Source organism: Ambystoma mexicanum, chromosome 10 (genome assembly GCF_040938575.1).
Source record: "Ambystoma mexicanum isolate Mex_15411 chromosome 10, UKY_AmexF1_1, whole genome shotgun sequence".
Taxonomy (NCBI): Eukaryota; Metazoa; Chordata; class Amphibia; order Caudata; family Ambystomatidae; genus Ambystoma; species Ambystoma mexicanum.
Window position 1 is genome coordinate 1,537,634,819 of NC_090932.1, and position 23,930 is coordinate 1,537,658,748.

The 23,930-nt window shown below is 50.3% G+C and overlaps 1 protein-coding gene across 2 annotated transcripts in view; it reads right to left on the reverse strand.

Annotated features, from left to right (window-relative positions):
• The window catches only part of LOC138492526 (uncharacterized), a 625,416-nt gene that overhangs the window by 165,702 nt on the left and 435,784 nt on the right, over positions 1–23,930 (reverse strand). The gene's annotated exons all lie outside the window — the stretch shown is intronic.

Sequence of the window (23,930 nt, forward strand, 5' to 3'; positions counted from 1 at the left end):
TACATGCAAACCTCCTAATTTGCATATGGATTGCACCAACATAAATGACTTCAAAGAAAAAGATATTGCAAGGAGCGTCATTGATAAATGGAGGCCGCATGGACGTGACTTTAGAATAAGTTGCCATAAGTAAACCAAGTGGCAAATAACTTTGTGGTGCAAAATACCTAAATTGCACTATTATTATATATGGAGCAACTCTATAATCATTAGGTTTTTTTAATAATAGCAGAACAATTTACTTACCAACTGGTAACGTTCTTTCGACTGGATGTTCCTCCAACGCATTCCACATCTTTGACGTGTAATGTCCACAGCTGTACACTTTGGAAACTTTTTCGGCAGAGGGCGTCATGCGTCAATGGCGTCGAGTCCATGTCCCTCGAAGGCCTCCATCGAGGGCGACGTCACAGGATGTTATAAATAGGACGCACAGCGCCCATAGCCTCAGTTTAAGTTTTTTCCCCCCAGAAAGTGTGACACCAGTCTGATGCCTGCTGGACTGCACGTAGCCTTGCGGAAACGGAAGCTGCAATCGCAGAGGAAATTCTCCTGAGGGGCAGGCTGGGAGGGCGATGTGGAATGCGTTGGAGGAACATCCAGTCGAAAGAACGTTACCATTTGGTAAGTAACTTGTTCTTTGAATGGATTGTGTCCTCCAACGCATTCCACATCTTTGACAGACTCCCAAAGCAGTACCAGTAAATGGAGGAGGGAAAAGAATTTAGAGTACTCAATTAGATTGTGGAATAAACAACCGCCTTCCCAAAGGCCATATCCTGACCATGGATTGTATCCAGGGAATCATGTTTTACAAATGTATGGATTGAAGTGCGGTATCACAAATATTCCTAATAGGAACACCCGCTGGAGGGCGGTGGAAGTAGCCATGCCCCAAGTGGAATGAGCTCGCAACCCTTCAGGAGGGTCCTTACCCGCCAATCGGTAACATTCAGTAATGGGGAGAATAATCCACCTGGACAAGATCTGTTTGGTAACAGCCTGGCCTAATCAGTGTCCAACATATCCTACAAAGAGTTGATCGTCCACTCTGACCCTGGACATCCTAGAAATGTAAAAGCTAAGAGCTCTCCTAGGATCCAACCGATGGAGACACTCCTCTTCCATATCATGATGAGGAGGAGGGTAAAAAGATGGAAGAACCACCTTTTGACTCAAATGATATTCAGAGACTACCTTAGGTAGAAAAGAGGGACATACCCGTAGTACAACCCTGTCCTTGTGAAACACAGTAAAGGGTGGCTTAGATGAAAGTGCCTGCAATTCACTCACTCTGCGAATGAAAGTAACCGCAACCAACCAAGAACACAGTCTTGAAGGAGAGTAATCTCAAAGGACAAGAGTGCAAAGGTTCAAAAAGAGCACCCATGAGAAACTTCAAAACCAAATTCAAATCCCAAACCGGCACCTGGAAAGGTGACGGTGGAAATACATTAGTCAATCCTTTAAGAAACTGGGAAATCAAAGGAATCTTAAAGTAAGAACATTCTTCAGACGAGCGATTAAAGAGGTTCCTAGTGACTGTATCGAATGCAAAAGCATCCCAAAAAATGCATCTAAAAAATGCTTTTAAATTTTTTTTTTAATGGTGGGGTAGTCCGCCCCATCCCCTGTTTTCTTACGCCTTAAAACCCATTATAGTAAAAACAAAACACTGTACCTACAAAAAAAAAATGCATTTTTCCGATGCATTTTCTTCGATACTTTTGCATTCGATACTATGCATTTGATGCAAGGCCTGGATACCCTTAAAGATAGACAGCGCCGCCAGGTAACCCTTAATGGTACCTACTTGAAGGCCCCTGTGGGCCAAAGAAAGCAAGAAAGACAAAACCATAGGAATGGAGCACTGAAAAGGATCAACATTGTGATCTCTGCACCAGTCGCAGAGCTTACGCCAACGGTACAGGGATTTTGTTGCAGGCCGCCGGGCCGAAAGCATTAACTCCATCACGTTATCCGGGAGGTCCCAATCCTTATACCTCAACCTTTCAGATACCAAGCGTGAAGGTTGAGAGTCTTGAACTCTGGAAGGAGAACCTGACCCCCCCCGCCCTGCCCTGCCCTGCCGCCCCGTCCCCTACAACCCCCACCCCCCTCGCGCGCGCGAGAGAGAGAGAGAGAGAGAGAGAGAGAGAGAGAGAGAGAGAGAGAGAGAGAGAGAGAGAGAGAGAGAGAGAGAGAGAGAGAGAGAGAGAGAGAGAGAGAGTAGATCCTCTCGGCAGGGAAGACGGGGTGGAGGGCAGATGGACATTTCCAGAAGGTCCAATCCGGAGCAACGAGGATCATGTGGGAACCGCACCTCTGCAACACTTGAGGAATGACAGGGACTGGAGGAAACGCGTACAGCAGTGGGAATGACCAATCCAGCACAAACACGTCTTCTAAGGCTCCTCTTGGAGGACATTCCCTTTAGCAGAACATCTCGCACTTCCGGTTGACACTGGTGGCGAAAAGATCCACTTACGGGGTCCCCCAAAGGTCGAAGATCTCCAGAAGGACATCCTGAGCCAACTCCCACTCGTGAGAGATCGTGCTCTGCCTGCTCAGAGCGTCCGCCACATTGTCGTCTCCGGCCAGATGAACTGCCGAGATCCAAATGCCCAGGTGGATGGCCCAGAACCAGAGCTGCATCGCCTCTCTGCACAACGGAAGTGACCCTTCCCCCACATTTTTGTTTAGGTAATGCATGGCAACTTTGTTGTCTGTCATGATCAGGACACTCTTCCCCCGTACAGAGGGCAGAAAAGCCTGCAGGGCTAGCCTGATGGCCCTCAGCTCTAACAAATTGATGTGGAGTCTGGACTCCGACAGAGACCAACGACCGCTGGCTGTCAAGTTGTTGGCATGAGCGCCCCATCCTGTGAGAGACGTATCCGTCACCACCGTCACCTCCGGCCATGGGTGCCAAACCGGTTCCCCCTTCATCAGGTTCCCTTTGTTCATCCACCACTGAAGGTCCTGGGAGACCGAGCGTGGGATCAGAACAGGATCTGTCATCTTGCCGGAGAACTGCGACCACTGCATCTTGAGGACCCATTGCAGGGATCTCATCCGCAGCCTGGCATCTGGCACCAGAAAAATGCAGGAGGCCATGAGGCCGAGTAACCTCAAGAATTCGGGAGAGACTGGGCATGCTGAAACTTGTCGACCATCTGCACAATGTGATGAGCCCTTACCTTGGGAGCGAACACTTCCCCAAGGACGTGTCCAACACAGCCCCCATATACTGGAGCTGTTGGAAAGGTGTCAGGTGCGACTTCTTGAAATTCAGGGAGAAGCCCAGCCTGTGGAGGGTGCAGCAGGTGACACCGAGATGATCCAACGCCAGCCCGGGAGAGCGCGCCCGGATCAGCCAGCCGTCCAGGTAGGGGTAGATGTGAATCCCCCCTCGTCTGAGGTATGCTGCCGCCACCACCATGAGCTTGGTGAAGACCCTTGGGGCGGAGGTCAATCCAAACAGGAGGACCCAAAACTGAAAGTGCGAGTCGCCAGCCGCAAACCTCAGGTACTTCCTGTGCGCGGGATGGATCGGCACATGGAAGTAAGCATCCTTGAGGTCCAGAGACACCAACCAATCCTGAAGTTGAAAGGCCTGGAGGACTTGAGAAAGAGTGACCATCTTAAACTTGTCCTTCCTGAGAAGTTTGTTCAACCAACGCAAGTCCATGGTGGGTCTCAATCCCCTGTCTTTCCTTGGGATCAAAAAATAAGGGGAATTGCATCCCTTGTTCCTCTCCGCTACAGGCACCAGATCTATGGCGCCTTTCTCCAGCAGGGACAAGATTTCCTACGCAAGGAGCGGATCCGGACTCTGAGTGTTTCTCCGGTGGATTGTCGTGAGGCCGCTGAAGGAAGGGAAGGCAGTAGCCGTGGGCTATGGTATCCAGAACCCACGCATCTGAAGTAATGGCTCGCCATTCTTCGAGATGCTGAGACAGTCTGCCCCCAACCGGGGAACCATGGGACATGACCTCACGACTGTTTGGAAGCGGCTGCGGCAGTGCCTGAAGGCAGAGAGGCAGCTGCCTGAGCGGCTTTGGCACCACGATTTCCCCGACCACCACGGGTACTCTTTCGCTGGCCCCTTTGACTGGCGGCCTCTCTCGTTCTACCAAAAGAGGAGTAGAAACGAAAGGAACCTCCCCTCCACTGCTGTCCCCTAGGACTAAAAGGCGGAGGTTGGCGCACTGCGGCGCTCAAAGACTTTGCCGCAGCTTTTGAGGTCTGCAACCTCTCAAGGCTCTCGTCAGCCTTGCTGCCAAATAAATGTGCACCATCAAAGGGCATGTTCAGAAGACTGGCTTGCACATCCGGAGCAAACCCAGTCTTCCGCAACCACGCAAATCTGCACAATGGCAGCACAATGTCAGCCGTATCCAAACCCGACTGAAGGGCCTCACACATGCCATCCTGCACGATAGCAAGGCAACCATCCCTTTCTTCCCACTCGGGAGTACGCTCAGCCGCAAAAGATACACAATTCCACAGTAGTGTGTGTAAACTTTGCCAAGGCACACGTGGAGTTGGCCGATTTCAAGGCCATGCTCCCAGCAGAAAATACCTATCGTGCCCAACCGTTGAAGCGCTTGTGGTCCCTATCCAGAGGGATTGAAGGGTACGCTGCCTGCCTTGAAGTGGCCGTAGCCGCCTGAATCACCAAACTCTCAGGAGTGGGGTGAGTAGATAAATAGCTGGGGTCGCTAACGGAAGGGTGGTATTTCTTGGTCAAGGACTTATTCACAGCCGGAAGAGAATCCGGGGACTGCCAAGCAGCTGCCACCCTTTTCTGCAAGGAAGGATGAAAAGGCAAAACCGGGTCAGAGGATGGACCCTGATCTAAAATGCCCATCAGATCGTCCTGCACAAAGTCTTCAGGAGGACTGGCTGGACCAGCCCAGAAACTCCGAGACCCGTGACATGAGCCTTCTGTACGAAGACTCTGCATGAGCCCCGTCTCAGGTCTACCAAAGTCCACTTCCAGGGAAGTGTCCAACCCACTGGCATCAGGAGGGTCTGTCTCACCTCCTCCAACTGACTGTCACCAGAAAATTGTGGAGCCTCATCCAGCTCACCAGGGTCCTCAAACTCGGACCTCTCCTCCTCTTCGTAAATGTCAGCCAGAGGGAGGTGAAACCCAGATCTGGTGACAGAAGAGGGCCTGGAGTCCACAACAGGTCTCACAGATTTCGCCGTAGGCTTCCTCGGAGGATCCACAACGTCCGGGAACTCCAAAAGGCACACTCTGAAAAGAAATCCCCGAAGGCGCCGATAGTGCTGAAGGCTTCGGCGTCGAGAGCATTGACAACTTCGACGTCGGGAGCGCCGAAGGCTTCGGCGTCGACACAGGTGCCGATGGCACCGTGGGCTGGTAGGATGGCAAAGCGTTGACGTCCGAGTCAGACGCACATGGCGCCGACCGAGTTGACGCACGTCTCTTGCGACCTTTCGATTCCTTGTCCGTACAGGACCTCGACGGCTCCCGATGAGTGTCGCGTCGCGTACCTGAGCCCTAAGGCGTGCGAGCCACGGAACAAGACTGATCCTGGCCGGCTTCGTCAGAAGGCACGACTGGACCCGTGTCCTGCGATTGAAAAATCGCCATCATGGATTTATTAAACGCTGGCAATACCTCTGGAGTCAAGGACTTCGTAGGGCACGTAACCTTCTTCGTGGCACCATCCTCCGAGGAGGATGGGGAAGGCGACCGGTGACGGTGCTTCCTCGAGTGCCGGGACGAGGAAGACGAGTGGCGGCAACCACTCCAGGACCGAGATCCCGGGATTCCTTCCGACGCAGAGAGTCACCCCTCGAGTCGTCGGTGGAAACCCCCTTGGACTTAGATGTACGGTACTTAACAGGCTTCGAGCCCCTACCTACCTGGAGCTTCCCTTTCCGCTGCCGCAAGGTCTTTGCAGTCAGCGACTGGCATTTCGAGCAGTCATCGGTGTCGTGAGACTCGCCCAGGCACCACAAACAAATGCGGTGGGGATCTATGAGCGACATCTTCGACTTGCAGTCTCGGCAGGTCTTAAAGCCAGACCGCAGAGTCGGAGGGGTCGAAGAGAAAGACATCTTCACAAAGAAAACACACGAGGTGCGCCGAGTCTCCCGAAGTTGACACGTTCGTGGAAAAAAACGGAACTGAGGCTACGAGTGCCGTGCGTCCTATTTGTAACATCCGGGGACGTCGGCCTCAACGGACATGGACTCGACGCCATCGACGCAGGACGCCCTCTGCCGAAAAAGTTTCCGAAGTGCACAGCTGTGGACATTACATGTCAAAGATGTGGAATGCGTTGGAGGACACAATCCATTAGAATGATATATTAACATAAGCTATGAAGTAAATCAGAATCACTTGCAGAGATGCAGATAAGATTAAATGATTTGCCCGGGAGGACACACTTCAGTTAAATGGTGAAAACGGGATGCGGACAATTTAAGCAACTCAGCAAATCTTCCCAGGTGTAGATAATATAGATATTTATTAATGTTTTGTTTTGCATTCCATGTGCTTAAATAATACTTTATTTATAGCAATGCCTTGTAAGCAAACCACATTACATAATAAAGTAGCCTTTCATAGTAAACTAACTATATACATCTAGAAAGAACTGTGAAGATTAGCATGAGTCACATCTAGAATTGTGGAGATTAGCAGGGGCATGGCTAATGGCCATGCCTCACGGAAGTTCCTGCTAGATTTCACATCTATCCAGTGAAATGGCAAGAAATATAGCATGGACTAAAAGCATGTATAACAGTAAGAAGTTGCACCAAAGCGCAATAACTGAGCACCCGACAACCTGGAACTGCAGAAGAACGTGCTGCTGGCAATCGGCAAAGCACAACAGCGCTGATGAGCCCCCGTGCAGGGTACGTTTGCAATTGGAGACTGGTGCGGGAAGTGGAGAAGAGGAGCAGGATGGAGCAGCCCGCTCGACCAGTAACAGAGGACCGCAGGAGTCTGTGTACATAGGACTCACGCGGTTTTGGGTACCTGAGTGACCGGTGGGGAGGAGTGACAGACGCAGTCGGAAGAAGCAAGTACCCCCCTCAAAGCTGTGGATGGGAGCGTCAGCCCGCAGAACACAGCAAGATAACGGTAAGGTGAGCGGGGGGGGGAGCAGTGAGAAAGCGAGCAGGCGACCGAGTTACTCTAAATTTCAGCATATACATAAGAAGGAACCCCCTGTAATGACCCAACTCATGCACCCAACACCCGAGAGGATCACGTAATACGTTAACAATAAGAAGCTAAGGGGACAAGTGAGTCGGTTGAAGCAAGGGGAGACGAGCAGCCACAAACAGCGGGACACACGGGGCAGCCAGCGCAAGACAGCGGTAGGCTTGGAATAACGCAGGCATCCAAGCAGAGGAAAGGAAACTAGGTCAGACAGGCAAAATAACCAACAGCCAAACCCACGCAGACAGCGCTGACTCACTGCAAGATTTGAGACAAGTGGAGAAAAGCTCCACATACCACAGAGCAAGAGGTCATTTGTACAAGAGGAGCAGTGAAATAGCAAGCCCCCCCTTGCTGGGAGATCAAGCACAGTGAGGGCCAAGCAAGCACGTAAACAAGCAAGCTGAAAAAGGAGAAGAGCTTAAAAAGCAGATGGCGTCTAAAGGAGCCAAAGCAAAAGGAAAGCAGACCATCATGGAAGCATTCAACAAAGGCCAAGACAGCCTCAAAGGAGAGACAGTGTCAGAGTCAACAGGAAACACGGATGACGCACTGGACAAAGGGGACCGGCAGATACTAGCCACCATAACAGCACTCAAGTCAGCTTTGGAAGCGAAAATAGATGTGGTAATGGTGGATGTAGGTCTGTTGAGACAAGATATTTGTGTGCTAGCAGAACGCACAGGACAGCTGGAAATACAGGTCATAGACAACACCAAGGAAATGCAGCAAGGAATAGCGGATGTCGATATACTGAAGCAAAAAGTAAAATTGCTTGAAGACAGAGCTGAGGACGCAGAAGCGCATGCTAGGAGAAATAAAATTCGGATTCTTGGACTGCCTGAAAGAATGGAAGGAACTGACCCCACTAGTTATGTCGAAAATGTGTTACTGCAACAACTGGGACCAGGAAATCTCACGCGAGGGTTCACGGTGGAACGTGCACACCTGTTCCTTAATTAGGAAACCACCACCGGGGGCACCTCCCAGGCCCATCATTGCCAAAATACTAAATAATAAAGACAGGACAAGGAGCGATGCAACGGGCCTCAGCTAAATTGGCAATATACCCAGACTAAACCTTCCAAGGGCAGAAACGTAGAGCCCAATTCATAGCAATAAAGGAAAGACTGAGGAAGGCAGAGCTAAAATATATGTTAATATACTCGACCAGACTGAGGATAATGCACAATGGACGGGCATTGTTCTTCGACACTCCTGAGGAAGCATGGGACTGGTTGGGCAGCGAAATCACCAGCATCATGCAGAGACTGACAAACGACTCTTGGAAAGGACAAGCCCTGAGACAAGACCGTTAGAAGGAATGGGAGTCCTGGGAACTAAGCACAAGCGATAGCCTCGAGGAACAGACCACAGAAAGTTACTCTGTGGCAGAACGGCAAAAATCCCAAAAATTGAACATAACTGCTGCTGTTTTTGAAGAATCGCTAAAGGGCAGGAGAGTACGGAATGAGGACACCGTCTTTCAGGGAAGGGTTTCACAGGACAGGGAGGCACCCCAACATCCCTAAACATTTCTGTTAGGATACGCTATAAGTACCCACACGTTGGGCACCGAGCACCTGGTTGGACGACTAGGAGGGAGGGAGAGGAAGCAGGTTTGTCTGAGCATGCACTGCATAGCTGGGCGATTTAAGTTTGGGATGAAACAGTTGAGCTGGGGGGAGGGGTGGGGTTTACCAATGGGAACAAAGGGGAAGCCAGACAACGTATCTCTACTCATAGTCACGTATGGAGACATAGCCTCAAGGAACAAAGATATAAAGGGGAGACAACTAAGAACAATCATAAACGCATACAATGGAGGGTAACATTAAAGTAATGACCTGGAACATTCGAGGTCTCAATAGCTATGTTAAAAGATACAGAACAATTACGTATTTGCGCAGGAACAAAATAGGAGTAGCCTTACTGCAAGAGACGCACCTCAACAAAAGCAGACAAGGCAAATTAGCACAGAAATGGGGCGACGTGGTAGCGGGATCCACATACTCTACTTATGCCAGGGGAGTACTCATATGGATAGCCCCTACTGTCCCTCTGAAGGCAATACACACTAAGTCTGATGATGAAGGAAGGATGGTACGTATTCATGGCACCCTAGAAAACAGAGAAGTATGCATTGTGAATACCTATGCACCCAACCACGACGCTACAACTTTTTTCTGTTCCCCATATGTAAGATTAAGTCCGTTCAGAAACGGTGTACTGCTGTGGGGGTTGGGGGTAGGGGCGTTAATGGCACATTAAACCCTAAAATAGACAGGTCTGATGACAAGTTTAGATGGCCCGCACCACCAGAAAAAATATTACCTGCCCTGCTGCGATCCTTTAGCCTGGTAGACATTTGGAGGCCACTCCTCCCATCACAGAGAGATTACTCGCACCACTCCGCCCCACACAAAGTTCACACAAGGTTAGATTATTTATGCACGGGCGAGGAACACATGAAAGAATTTGAGGATGCAGAATACAGCGCCAGAGTATTGTCAGATCATGCCCCATTTGAACTCAAGTGGGTAATAACGCCACCCAGACCGGTTATACCAATTATGAAGCGAGATTATGAAGCGAAACCCTACTGGACACAGCATTCAAAGAACATGTGCAGAAGCATACGAAGGTATTCTTTAAGATAAATGAAGGCCGCGTTGAGTCGACAGAACATTATGGGAGGCATTCAAAGTAGGAGGAGATGATAGCTCAAGCGGGAGGGGTACGCAAAACTATTTTGTCAAACTAAACAGAATAGAACAAGAATTAGTCAAGCCAGAGAGAAGAAATAGCGCGGGAGAGGATAATTTGGAGGAAGTAATCAGATTAAGACAAGAGTGCCTAACACAATGGGATAGATTGGGTCAATTTAGCCGTGCAAAACATTTAGAAAAAAAACACACGCGGAGGGCGATAAACCAGGCAGACTACTGGCGTGGCTATACAGGAATGATAGGAAGAAAACGCCAGTACACTCTGTCCAGACTAAAGAAGGCACTGTGCATAACACACAAATGGAAGTAAACAACACATTTTATGAATATTATAGTGAGTTGTACAAGGTTGCCAGGGAGGAGCGCTACAAGGAACTACAGGAAGCATTTGATTTCATAGTCTTACCACAAATAGAGAAAGTACAGATGCTAGAAGAACCTTTAACGACAGAGGAGATCCGGTCTATAATTAGAACATTACCCTCGGGTAAAACACTGGGTATGGCCGGGCTACCCAGGGAATTCTACAAAGCATATGCAGGCACACTTGCACCGGTCTTGCTTAAAGTACACGTGGAAGTAGGAACGCTCCTAGGAAGCATGAGAGTAGCAGTGATAATTCACCCCCAAGCCTAATAAAATATTATCCTGATTCAACAGGGACAAGGGCCTGATCCTACAGGCCCTTTTCCCTGTTGAATCAGGATAATATTTTAACAGCATTATTAGCGAATGGGCTTAAGAGAGTAATAACAGAATTAATACACCCCGATCAAATGGGATATGTGACAGGAAGGAATATTTCTTGGAACTTACATAGATTGCATCACGTTATTAGCAGTACAAAAGATTGGAATGAGTTTTGTGCCATAGCTTCACTAGACGCAACAAAAGCGTTTGACTTTAGGAGACTATGGAGAAATTAGGCTTCGGGCCGAAGTATACGCAGTGGATAAAATTTAATTGTACTAAACCCATGACCGGGGTCAAAATGGGGGGTATTTTCTCCAAGAGATGGGAGTTGAGCAAAGGAACCAGACAAAGACGCCCACTATCCCCGATGCTCTATATTAATAGCAATGGCACCAATAGCAGCATTCCTAGGCGTGAATACCAGGATGCAGGAATCAGGATAGATGAAATGAGGCACGTAATATCTATGTATGCGGATGACACAGTGCTATATATACACGCGACACCGAGGAGAATCTGCAGCACATATTGGGAGTTACTAGACAACTTTGGCGCGCTGTCTGGAATCACGATCAATTGGAGCAAATCCTGTGCATTCCCGCTAGCCAAGTTTGCTTCTGGAAACGAGGTGGAGCTTCCAGCACTATCATGACTGTGGGCAAAAGCTACCTTTAGATATCTGGGGCTGGATATATACCACAGCCCTGGGCAAGAGCACGCACACAACACTGTAAAAGCGTTAGAAAGACTAGGGAATTCAATGAAATTCTGAGGAAGCTGCAATTGTCGGTAATGGGAAGAGCAGCATTGTTAAAGATGGTGGCACTACCCAGAATCCTACATTGCTTTGGGAATATCCCCTACAATATACCCGAAACATTCTTTGCCAGACTAGAAAAAGAGTGCAGAAGGTTCCTATGGCAGGGTGGTAGACAGAGTAGCGCTAGTCTACAGAAACCCTATGGGCTAAGAATCCAAATGTTTTAAATATATTACCTAGCAAGCCAGAAGCAGTACATAGTTGGTTGGCTTGCCGACGATCCCACAATAGACACAACTCTCGTACAACTGGCAATACAACACCTACACTTAAATGAGATATTATGGGCACCCCCGACAGCATTACATGGATATCCATACCTGGCGAAATTGGGCATACAGATATGGCGTAGAACCTGTAAAAAAACTTAAAGATCAGGGACCCGATATCGCCACATATATCCTTAGCTGCGGTGATGTCAGATGATAGAGGCCTGAAGGCGAATGTGAGGCTGCATTGGGAGACCTGCAGGATCATAACAATGGAGACTTGTAGAGCCAAGATTCCCTATTAAGCCTTCAAAAAGTGCAGGAAATAACAGGAATACATGTAGGACAATATCTTCTACATCAATCTATTTTGAACACAGCTAAGGGGAGGTGGCCAGAAATAGGGGGCGACACGATAGAATGTGAGGAAGTGGAAACGATAATAAATTTCTCAGAAGGTGGGCATACCATATCAAGATTGTACGATGTGTTTATAGAAAACCACTCTAAAGGGAAACTGAGAGCTAGAGCGAAATGGGAAACAAAACTAGATAAGACTTTCACGGATAGAGTGGCAAAAGGTGACTATCATAAGAGGGTCTCCAGAAATGCTAGATTGCAGCCACTACAAATGTACGTAACACAAAGAGCGTACCTAACACCAAGCACAGTAGCTGGATTCATGGGGGGGGTGGAAGAGAAGTCTGCCCGAAATGTGAGGAATAGAATGCTGGTAGGCTACATATGATTTGGGGCTGCGTTGCCATAAGAAAGTTTTGGATGGAGGTTGCACAAAAAAAAGTCCAAAGGACAAATAGAACTAGATGTCGAATCACCGGAAGCATGTATACTTGCGCTATTCCCGAGGAGCAAGAAAGGGAACGCGCATAGGAAATGAAAAGATCTAGCATTTGTACTGGCTAAACGCTGCATAGCAATGGAATGGAAGTCTGAGAAGGGCCCGCCTGCACAGAGGTGGTGGATGGACTTACAAAAATGGTCAACGGCAGAGTCGGGGTGTGCAGTGTGCAAAATCAAGACTTGAGGGAGGACGTGTTAGGTTGGACAGAACTCACACTAACCTTGTTAAAAGCAAGTACTGGAACAGACGAAGTAGAATTGCACTGAGAAATAGTTGATAATAAGAGCGGTATAATTCAAGAGTGTTAATGTAGAGGAGATACTACAGTCCGGATAGTTTGGGGGAGCGAGGAGGAATGGGGTAGTTCATATTTAGTGGAAGGTGGCACACAGAATGTACAGTGTCAACAAAATGTGATTCATGATCTCATGGTGCAATGTACACACCTATGCGTTGTTATAAAAGAAAAAGAAATACTTAAAAAAATAAAAGATGGAGATTAGTATGCGCCACATCTAAATAGTGATGCAATTAACTAACCATACTAAAAATCTCACCCCTCTGCATACACATCGTATACTCAAACCAAACACAACCACACCTCAAAGCACAACAAACCGCACACACGTCACTACACCGCAACAAAATGACAAACCACACATAGTTCTGCACACCAGCACATGACGGCAAATAACCGAAAACCACACTCAAGCTCAGCGAACGGTGTTAACCAAACTGATGCTGCCAACAGCACATTACAGCTCTCTTGCTCTTCTCCCGCTCTGTCCTACTAACCCATCCCACCCTCTTTCCCTTTCAGATCCGCCAGAGGACCACTCCAGTGGTCATAGTGCGCAGTATAAATATAACATTAACATTGTCATAGAAATATGTTGAGCAATAAGAGTATGGCTTTAGTTTTATTCTCCCCATCCTGCATGCAAAGTCACAATAGCGTCATGCAGATTAATGTGAGCCTAACAAATCCCCGTTAGGAAAGATTTCCCTTAGGTGCAATTTTCCCTCCATTTGTGAACACCCCCAAACATTTTGCTTTTGTTTGGCTTACACTTTGCCCCTTTGGATTAGTGGGAACAACTACTCTCGGCACCTCCTACTTACCCTCGTAAAGAGCCTCTTCGTTAGTGTTCCTGGGCCATTCAGTGAACTGTACAGCTCAAACCCAGGGTATCGCACAGGAACGCTGTTTTCCAGAGTTGAGACTTAGAGATTTTGGGAATCGCTAGCTTGTGGTCCTAGGCCCTCTCCCGCCAAAACCTGTGGTCTTGTGGGGGACTCGGCAGAAAGACCATGCACAAGGTCACAGAAAAAGGCTGACCTGGCCAAGTCCAACCCAAAGCCAAAGGGGAAACCCAAGGCTAAGGGAGTAAAACATCTCAGAAGTGGGAAAGAGAATATTCCCTCCAACTGCCCTACCACTGAGGTGGAGGTAGTTGGCCAAGCACCTGTATCTGACGCGGAAGGAGGGGCTGCCTGAAATTCTTAACCCACACGACCATCCTGAACTCCAAAGTTTATTGGTTGAAGGTGGTCCTGATAGGGAAGGGTTTAGTAAGGGCCAACGTGAGTGCCCATCTTAAGAGTGCCTAAGGAGACAGGCCTGTTTCCAGCTTGAGGGCAGATCTTCTGGGAAACATAGGATTTATTGGGAAGGTGGGCTCTTGTATGGTGAGCCCACAGAATTTACTGAAGGTGACTATAGGAGGTTGGTGGTCCCCTTTCAAGTAAGACCCTTCCTCCTACAACTGGCGCATCGCATTCCTATAGCTGGTGACCTTGGGATCAAGAGAACCAAGCAGAGGCTATCCATGCGTTTCTACTGGCCCACGATGGGGGTCCAGGTAGAAGGTCATTGTAGGAGTTGTGCCACTTGTCAGATTTCTGTTAAGAATGTCTCAACAATCCAGGCTCCATTGTTGCCACTCCCTGGGGTGGGGGTGCCATTTGAAAGGGTAGGAACCGATATTGTTGGTCTCCTTGACCCTCAGACATCCTCTGGCAATAAGTCTATCTTGGTGCTGGTTGGCCATGCCACCAGATATCCTGAAGCCATCCCATTGAAGACTGACTAATCAGTTTCAAAAGCATTGCTAGGCATGTTTAGTAGGATTGGCTTTCCTAAAAACGTTGTGTCAGACAGAGGCTGTAACTTTATGTCTAAGTACATGCAAGCGAGTGTGGGGTCACATACGTTTTCATCGGCTTATTACCCACAAACTAATGCCTTAGTGGAGAGACACCTCAAAGGAGAAAATGGGATCTCCTGTTGCCATGCTTACTTTTTGCCTACACGGAGGTACCTCGGCAGGGTGTTGGTTTCAGCCCCTTTGAGCTTCTTTTTGGTCACCATGTTAGGGGACCACTGGCCATAGTCAAGGAAGGTTGGGAGCTCCCTACTCCTTGTAGTGGACTATGTGCTGGGTTTAAGGAAGAGAATGGTCCTTCTGATGGCTCAGGCCAGTGATATGTTGAAGGCAGGTCAGGCCCTGGTGAAACATTGGTATGACCAGAAGGCTTCACTTATTCACTTCACCCCAGGCCAAGAAGTCCTGATCATGAATCCTATAAGGCCTAGAGCCCTAGAGGACAAGTGATCAGGCCCTTACACAGTTGTGGAGCAGCTGGGTGATGTCAACTATTTTGTGGACCTTAGGAGACCTGGTCAGGCCCCCAAAGTGTTCCACATAAATAAGCTGAAAAGCTTTCATCCCTAGGATTAAAATAGCTGCACTACTTTTGGCATCAGACAGAAGAAGAGGAATACAAACCTCTGCCTGACTTGTTCCAAGGAAGCCCTTCAGATGGCTCCGTTGAGGGTGTCCAAGTGGCCCCTCACTTGACTGCTACCAAGCAAGAGGAAGTAAGAACTTTACTTAGGCAGTTCTCACCTTTTTTCTCACTGACTCCTGGTTTGACACCTTGGGGCAAACACGAAAATGACACAGGGGACAGTGTACCTACCAAAGGTAGGGGTACAGGAGGTCAGATAAGGAGATCTTACGTCAAGATGGAGGTCAACAAGATGTTAGAACTTGGGGTGATTAAACCCTCTAGTAGTCAGTGGTCCAGTCCTGTGGTTCTGGTGCCAAAGGCAGGTACCTCAGAACTGAGGTTCTGTGTGGATTACAGTGCTCTGAATGCTTTTACCAGGACAGATGATTACCCCTTGCCTAGAACTTATGAGCTGGTGGATACCTTGGGTGCCTCCAAGTACCTCAGCATATTTGTCCTCACTGCAGGGTATTGGCAAACAGCCCTAGCAGAACATGCCAAGGAGAAGAGAGCATTCTCAAACCCAGAGGGTCTTTGCCAGTTCAGGGTAATGGCCTTTGGATTAAATAATGCACCTGCTACTTCAAAGGCTTGTGAATCATGTCCTAAATGGGTTGGATGAATTCTGCTTAGCACATCTAGATGATGTAGCAGTCTACTGAAGAACATGTGAAACACCTGGGAATAGTATTACAGGCTCTTGTAGGAGTAGGGGCTCTGAATTCTAGCGGTGAGTCGCATTTTAGCATGCACAAGATAGCGTGGGTTTGGACTGCAAAAAGGGCTCAGCGGGTGACACTCAGTTCTGGGCTCAAGTGTGAGTCTCAGGCAGAATTAAATAGATGCCAATGCACAGAGCACATGATTGAAAATGCACGTTGCTTCAGGATATTTCAATGGATTGAGCCACACTAAACATAATACTGATATAAATTAACATACTAACCCAACCCCAGTTAACGTGCAAATGAATGCCTTAATAACATTTAGTGCAAAGTAGTCCATAATGAATTAGCCTGAAGGCAGTTTCGAAAATGCGTGATGCACTTGGGAAATTAAACGTGCAGGCTGCATTTGCAATGGGTGATAAATAATGTGAAGATCTGTTCCACTGAAAAGAGGGCATTGTGTTAGGCAGGAAGCTCAAGCAGAGATGTATCTTTTGCTTGCCAGCAACAATATCACGTACCATTACAGTGGAATTATGTGCTCAAGGGAAGGTATTTCCCTTGAGTGGCAGGGAGATTTTATAAAATGAAGAAAAGAGGGAGTAGTTTTTCAGACATCTTCGGGCACTGGGAGACGAAGTAACAGAGGGCTGGAGAGAGACGCAACCCAGTGCTGGCTGGCTGTCTGATGCTGGAACAGTCCTTATCTGAGCAACCCTGAGCAAGGCAGGCAGAAAGATTGGGGAAGATCTCTATGCGAAACTGAAGGAACAAGTTACTTACCTGTAACTGTTGTTCTCCAGCATGGGTCTGGCATGGATTCACATGCTCATGAATATTCCCCGTCAGGCTGGGAATCCTCGGTAAAGAAAAAATCAGTTTCAGTTTCGTTTCTGAACTGTCTTTCTACTAGTAACCCATCACTGGTCTCTGGGTCATACTGTGCCCAGCCAATGATTGGCCTCTACCTAAGCCCCTCCTCTGGCAGCCATCTTCAGATTTGGTAGCACGTAGAGTAGCAGTAGGACCAAGAGAAGAGCCGCAGAAGGGTTGGAGGGAGGGTTCGCATGTGAATCCATGCCAGACCCATGCTGGAGAACAACAGTTACAGGTAAGTAACTTGTTCCTTCTCCAGCATGGGGTCTGGCATGGATTCACATGCTCATGAATACAAGAATACATAGCAGTACACACATGCACAACCACGGGAGGTGGCAAGGCTCAACATAAAGCATTTCAACAACTCAATGTTAAGCATATCTTACCTCCTCACCAGGCTCACCTTCAAGCGAACAGGTTGCACAGCACTGCCTGGCCGACTCTGGACTCCTCCCTGGAATCCCGGCGACGCAGTAGAATCTCGTGAAGGTGTGTCGACCTCCATGTAGCAGCCCTGCAGATGTCCAGCAGGGGCACACCAGACAGGAACGCCGAGGTAGCAGCGATCGCTCTGATTGAATGGGCTCTCGGACAGCCGGGCAATGGTCGGTTTGCCAACCAGTGACAGTGCATGATGCAGCTGGAGAGCCATCTGGAAATGGAAGCCTTCGAGAGGGCCTCCCCTTGGTTCACAGGTCCAAAGTTCACAAACAGCTGTGATGTCTTCCGAAAACTCTTTGTGCGGTCCACGTAGAACTTCAGCGCTCTAGCCACATCCAACGAGTGTGTGTAAAGTCCTCATAGCCGGAGAAGGGGGCGACGGGAAGAAAACAGGTAACGCCAAGGGCTAGTTGAGATGGAAGTCCGACGGCACCTTGGGCATGAATGAGGGGTGCGTCCTCAGCACTACCCTCGTCTTGTGGAATGTCAGATATGGAGGTTTACAGGAGAGGGCCTGGATCTCTCCAACTCGTCGTGCGGAGGTGATGGCCACAAGAAACGCTGTCTTCCACAATAGGAACTTCAACGGTGCCGAATGCAGAGGCTCGAATGGCGGCCCCATGAGCCTGGTCAGCACCATGTTGAGCTCCCACGCCGGGGCCGGAGCCTTTACCGGCGGGAACGAGCAGAACAGGCCTTTCATGAACTCCTTCACCAGGCGGTACGACCACCGCCTCAGAGTTCTGGTGTAGCGGGAGATAGCCGCCAGATGGATTTTGATGGAGGCATGCGCAAGCCCTGTCTTGGCCAGCTACAGTAAGTATGGCAGCAGTTGAGGGGCCATAATCCGCAGATGGTTAATCTTCTGTGCACGGCACCAGACAGAGAACCTCTTCCATTTGTGTCCATAGCACTTGAGAGTCGAGGACGCCCTGGCCTTTGCAAGCATCTCCTTGCAGTCCGCCGGGATATCGTACCGTCCGAACTCTAGTGCTGCAGGAGCCGGGCCTGCAGGTTCAGCGATCCCGGGTCGTGGTGGAGGATGGCGCCTCCTTCCCTGGCGAGAAGATCTGCGTCCATCGGCAGTTTGACCGGGGGAAGACACTGACATGCCCAGAAGGTCCGGGAACCAGATCTGCCTCGGCCACGCAGGTGCGACGAGGATCATCCTGCACCGGGACCGTCTGAGTTGACTGATGAGTCGCAGCAGCAACGGCAACGGCGGGAACGCATACACAAACAGGCCGTCCCAGGGGAATGAGAAGGCATCGCCCATGCTCCCCGGCTGGGGAAACCTGCCGGGGAACCCCTGGCACTTGGCGTTGGTCGCGAAAAGGTCTATCTGGGGATTGCCCCATCGTCGGAATAGGAGATCCACTTGATCCTGCCGGAGCTCCCACTCGTGGCACGAGCGCAGCTCCCTGCTGAATGAGTCGGCAATGGTGTTCTTTATTCCTGCCAGGTGGAAGGGTACCAGGAACATCCCTTGGGCAACAGCCCAGTGCCAAAGATCCTGCACTTCTTTGGATAGGGCTGGGGATCTGGTGACCCCCTGCTTCCTGATGTAGAACATCGTGGTGGTGTTGTCGGTGAAGACCCTTAACACCTTGCCTTTCAGGGACGGAAGGAATGACCTCAGGGTCCAGAATACGTCTCAGAGCTCCAGGACGTTGATGTGTAGTGACCTCTCCTCCGGGAGCCAAAATGCCTCTTGCATGGAGATATCCGGTGTGCGCTCCCCATCCTTCCAGGGAGGCGTCCGTCATCACCGTCTCCTGATGTGCCGGGGTCTGGAAGTCCATGCCCGCCGCTATATGCACGCGGGTGCCCCACCACCGGATTGCTTGGCGGAAAGTCTCATTGAGGGAGATCCTGTCTTCGAAGCTGCCCGCCGCTTGCATCCAACGGGTGTTGAGGAACTCCTGCAGTGTTCGCATCCGCAAACTGCACAGGCGCACGAGGTACTTGATGGACCTCACCCTGGCCACTTCCATGGTCAACAGCCGTTGTACCTTGCCCAGGATGGCTTTCGTCCTCTCCTCCGACGAGAAGCCAACTGTGCCACTGCGTCGAGTCTGGCTCCCAGGAACAGGGCGTTCTGCGAGGGTACAAGGTGGGACTTCGCGAAGTTGATTGAGAATCCCAGTTCCGTGAGCAGGCGGACGGTGTTCACTGTGTGATCGACAACGAGTTCTCTTGACTTTGCTCGGATGAGCCAATCGCCCAGATAGGGGTATACGTGGATCCCCTGCAGGCGCAGCCGTGCCCCCACCGGTGCCAGGCACTTGGTGAAGACCCTTGGTGCCGTCTTCAACCCGAAGGGCAGGGCCTTGAACTGATAGTGTCGTCCTTGGACCACGAATCGCAGGAACTTTCGGTGTCCTTTGGGGATGTGGAAGTAAGCGTCCTCAAGTCCAGCGACGACAGGAAATTGCCCTCCTCCAGCTGTCCCAGCACATGCTGAAGGGTGACCATCTGGAACTTCTGGGACTTGATGTATTTGTTGAGGCAGCGAAGGTCCAGGATGGGTCGCCAGCCGCCGGTCTTCTTTCGGATGAGGAAGTACCATGAGTAAACTCCAGAGCCCCGGAATGCCTCTTTTGGGACGAGTTCTATGGCTCCCTTTCTTAGCATCGCTCGTCCCTCCAGAAGTAGCTGTGGGACGTGGTTTTCCTTCCTGGCCACGGGTGGTAGAAGGGAACACCTTCTTTGGAATTCCAGAGTGTGCCGTGGGCCAGGGCATCTAGCACCCAACGGCCGGTGGAGATGGACTCCCACACGCTGACGAAATCCGCCAGCCGGCCTCCCACCGGGGTGCTCGGGTGGGCGCCCAACATCACGGCTGGTTCAGTCCTGTTTCGTCGCGGCCTTGCCGCCTTGGCCTCCTTGGTGACGACAACGGGATCCTCCGGCCTTGCCGCGTCCTTTGTAGGCTTCCTGCGACGAGGAGCGGGCCACTTGGCGGTGTTAGGCAGAAACCTGTGCAGTTCCCTTTGGGAACACTGCAAAAGATTTAGGACTACAGGTGTTAGCAGTAAACCCACTTGGTAGCAGTCTGTACCACCCAGATTTACCTGGTAGCTGTGGCTGAGCAGTCAGACTTCCCTCAAGAAGAGTTAGGCAGTATGCAAAGTATACACAATAGGCACTCAGATACAACAATACAAGCACACACTGACCAGAGCTTTGGTATAAAAGTGTATAATTATTTATTTAAAAACACACTGTTGGAAACACTCCAGCACTCTTATGGTAAAACACTCTAAACACAGTTACTATTATAATATATACAACCCTTGTTCCTTATCATAAAAGTCTTAGTTAACACCACTTATTTCCATTCAGAGGTGAGCGCTTAACTATAGATGGCACTCCAATAAGTTTATGAAGAAGGGAGGGAAAAAGACAGAATATGGGAAGGTACACCACTCTAAGATTTAGGAACACTTTTAGCAAGGCGGAAGAGCAGAAGTCACTTGTGAGCCAAAGTCCATAGGCTGGGCCCACTCTTAGAGAGAGCAGAGCACAAATACGCCCAAGATCACACAGTTACACTAGGCTTAGAAAGTCTTGCAGAGAGTTCGAAAAGAGTTTAGAGAGGCTCAGAAAAGTTTAGCCAGGGTGTCCCAGGCTAACCCAGGTTGGAAAGCCAGGGGCTAAATCTACCCCGCACAGTCGGTGGCAAGGGAAGCCAGGCGGGACACGGTACTTTAGGTGGGAAGGATCCTCCAGCGGTGGCAGTTGTTCCTGGCAGCGGGTGCAAGTCTCGTCGTCGTCCAGGGGAAGAGAAGATCTCGACTTGGAGGAAAGATGAAGGTCGTTGCACTGCCAGGGAAGAAACCAGCCACAGAGTTTTCCGGTTAAAGGTATTACCCTTTAATTTGCGGTCGTGGTAAAACGTGGTATCCCGGTTGCCGGGGTACTTGGCACAGGCAAGGCGGCCACGAGATACGTCGGGAAGGCGAAAAGACGGTGAAACTGGTTATCCCCACCAGTCAAAGAAAGAAGACTCTCCGGCGGGAGATCTCCTCTGTCATTGGGAAAAGCGGTGAGACGGTCCAGCAGGGCTCCACCGGTGGTGTCGTTGTGGCAGGTCGGCTCAGCTTCTCCCTCGTCGGATTCTTAGGTCCTGTGGCGACTTCTCAAGTTCCAGTCCCCAAAGCCCTGCTTTTATGCAGAAAACCCCCATTCACTCAGCCTAGCTGTCACTCAAACATGCTAAGTGGTGGGCCAATCAGGACGGAGTGCGACTTGAGTTGCCTAGGCAACTCAGTCCAGGGTGCCTAAATCCCCCTCCAAACCTCCTAAGTACCCCAGACAGAGTGGCACCACTTTGGAGGGCTTCTGTGGAGAAGCCCGCCAAAAAGTGGAACAAAGGGCTCGACTTGGGTTGGAGTCACAGAAGAGAACACAAACGCCATTTTAGAACCGAGTTTTGGCAAAAAATACCAACTGGAGAATTAATATTAATTAAATAAACCGGCGGTATGTTCGAGGCTATCGTAATTAAATAAATAAAGATAGTAGCCTCGAACAATGGGAAAATCCCATAGAGAAATATTTGCAGTTGAATATAAAAAGTAGTATCCACTGCCACCAGCCAAAACTCGATCAGGGGAGACGGAGACGTGCCCCCTCGACTTACAGACCCCGGGGCAATCGAATTGCCCCAGCCAGTACGTCCACAATATGATGGTTTGTACTGGTTCTGTTCAGAATTCAAGACTAGTAAAGTCAATGGTGACTTTACATGCCCTGGGAGACAGTAGCCAGTCCCAGGGTATGGAGTCTATACTGGGGGGTCACTATGACACCCCTGTGTTACTGCACTAAGGGTGCGGTGTAACATCACAAAAACACATGAAGCCCTAAGGAGTAAAAGACCCCATAGCCCATTAAACACATCTAGAGTCAAAGAAACACACTCAAATCATGCCCAAGAGTGAGGGTAAAAGAGTCTCACTCTTGGCAGGAGAAAAAAATAAACCCCAAAAAATCCAGCAAAGCTGCTGGGGGACTCACTAGGTTAGGAAATTCAGCCTAAACAGAGAATTCTCCCTAACAGGTGGTACGACGCGGAACCGCCGCCAAATTTTTTGGAAGCACCTTGAGACTTGCCTCCTGAGGTCCGAAAGGGCGGCTGTTGTTGTTGGAGAGAACCCAAGGCCCGGCCCATCTCGGTGTCCGCCTTGATGGCCTGCAGTGAATCGTCCACTGTCTTGCCGAACAGATCGTTCCCGTCGAAGGGCATGTCCAGTACCGTGGTCAGCACGTCCTGATGGAAATCGGTGGCTTTGAGCCAACCGCTCCGGCGAAGGCAAACGCTGTTGCCATCTGGCGAAAGCCGGTGTCGGTGATGTTTGTGGCCACCGTGATGGCGTGGTCTGAAGCCACCTCGCCTTCCTGTAGGATTTCCAGGGCCTCTTCCCTCTTGTCGTCTGGAAGGAAGTCCAGGAGGAAAGCGATCTTGAACCACATCTCCCTGTCGTAGCGGGCCACGATCGTGAGGGGGTTGGCCGCTTTAATGGTCGTCGCCGCCGACGAGATGACCCATCGTCCCATGGCGTCCAGCTTCTTCCCCTCACCGTCCGATGGGGAAGTGGAAGTTGATGCTGCTGTCCCTGCCGATTTCTTCTTGGCTGCTGCGGAGACCACTGAATCCGGGGACGGTTGTGCTCTGAGGCACACAGGGGCAGAGTCTGGGACCCAGTACTACTTCTCGTACCGATCCCTCTTAGGAGCCATGGACGGGTTCATCAGTTGTGCCAGTCCTTCGTCCCAGATGTCGTCCAGTAATGGGACTGAGAGGACAGTCTTCCTCTTGGCCTCCCGCCGTTGGTAGAGGAAACCCTCCTTCTTCTGCTCCTCAGGGCAGAGCTGGAAGAGCTCCTCTGATGCCCTGGCGATCATGGCGTGGAAGGAGCCAATTTTGTCGTGGGGGGGGGCCCAGGCAGGGGGTAATGGGAGGTCCGTCCCGTCGTCACCACCGTCGTCGTCCGTGCCCGTCGGCGCTGTGCCCGTTCCTGTCTCGTCCCTCGGCGGAGGGGATGGAGGCGAAGGCAGGAAGGGAGGAGGAGGATGGGTTCGCCTCCGCTTGTTCGGTGGGCTCCCTGACGGTCCAGGTGCCGCTGGGTCGTCCGCTAGGGGTAAGGGCAACTTTGTCCATATCTCCGTACACAGGGTCTGTATAGCCATCACGATTGCTCCTGAATTGTCCTGTGGTAAAGGCAACGGATGCAACGGGCCTGACGGCTGGGGCGTGGGGACCCCCACACCCCTGGTCTTCCTCATCGGCCCCTCCGTTGCTCTCTTCGTCAGCCTCGTCGGGATCCTTCCTGTGAGCCCTGGTCTCCTCGAACTTCTTGTCCAGGATCATTTGGACGCGAGCCAGCTCCTCCTCAGAGGTAGTATCTGTGTCCGTGATGGCTACCGTGCCCCCTCTCTTTCTCCACCCGGGGTTTCATGGGGGTCTTATCGATAGGCTGAAAAGAGGATTCCCTCTGGGGTGACAAGGAAACTCTAGCCCCGGAAGTTGTATCCACTGGGGAAACCTCTATAGGCCTCGCCACGTCCGCCACAACTCCTTCAATAGAGCCTTCGCTGGGTGAATCAGGGCCTTCACCACC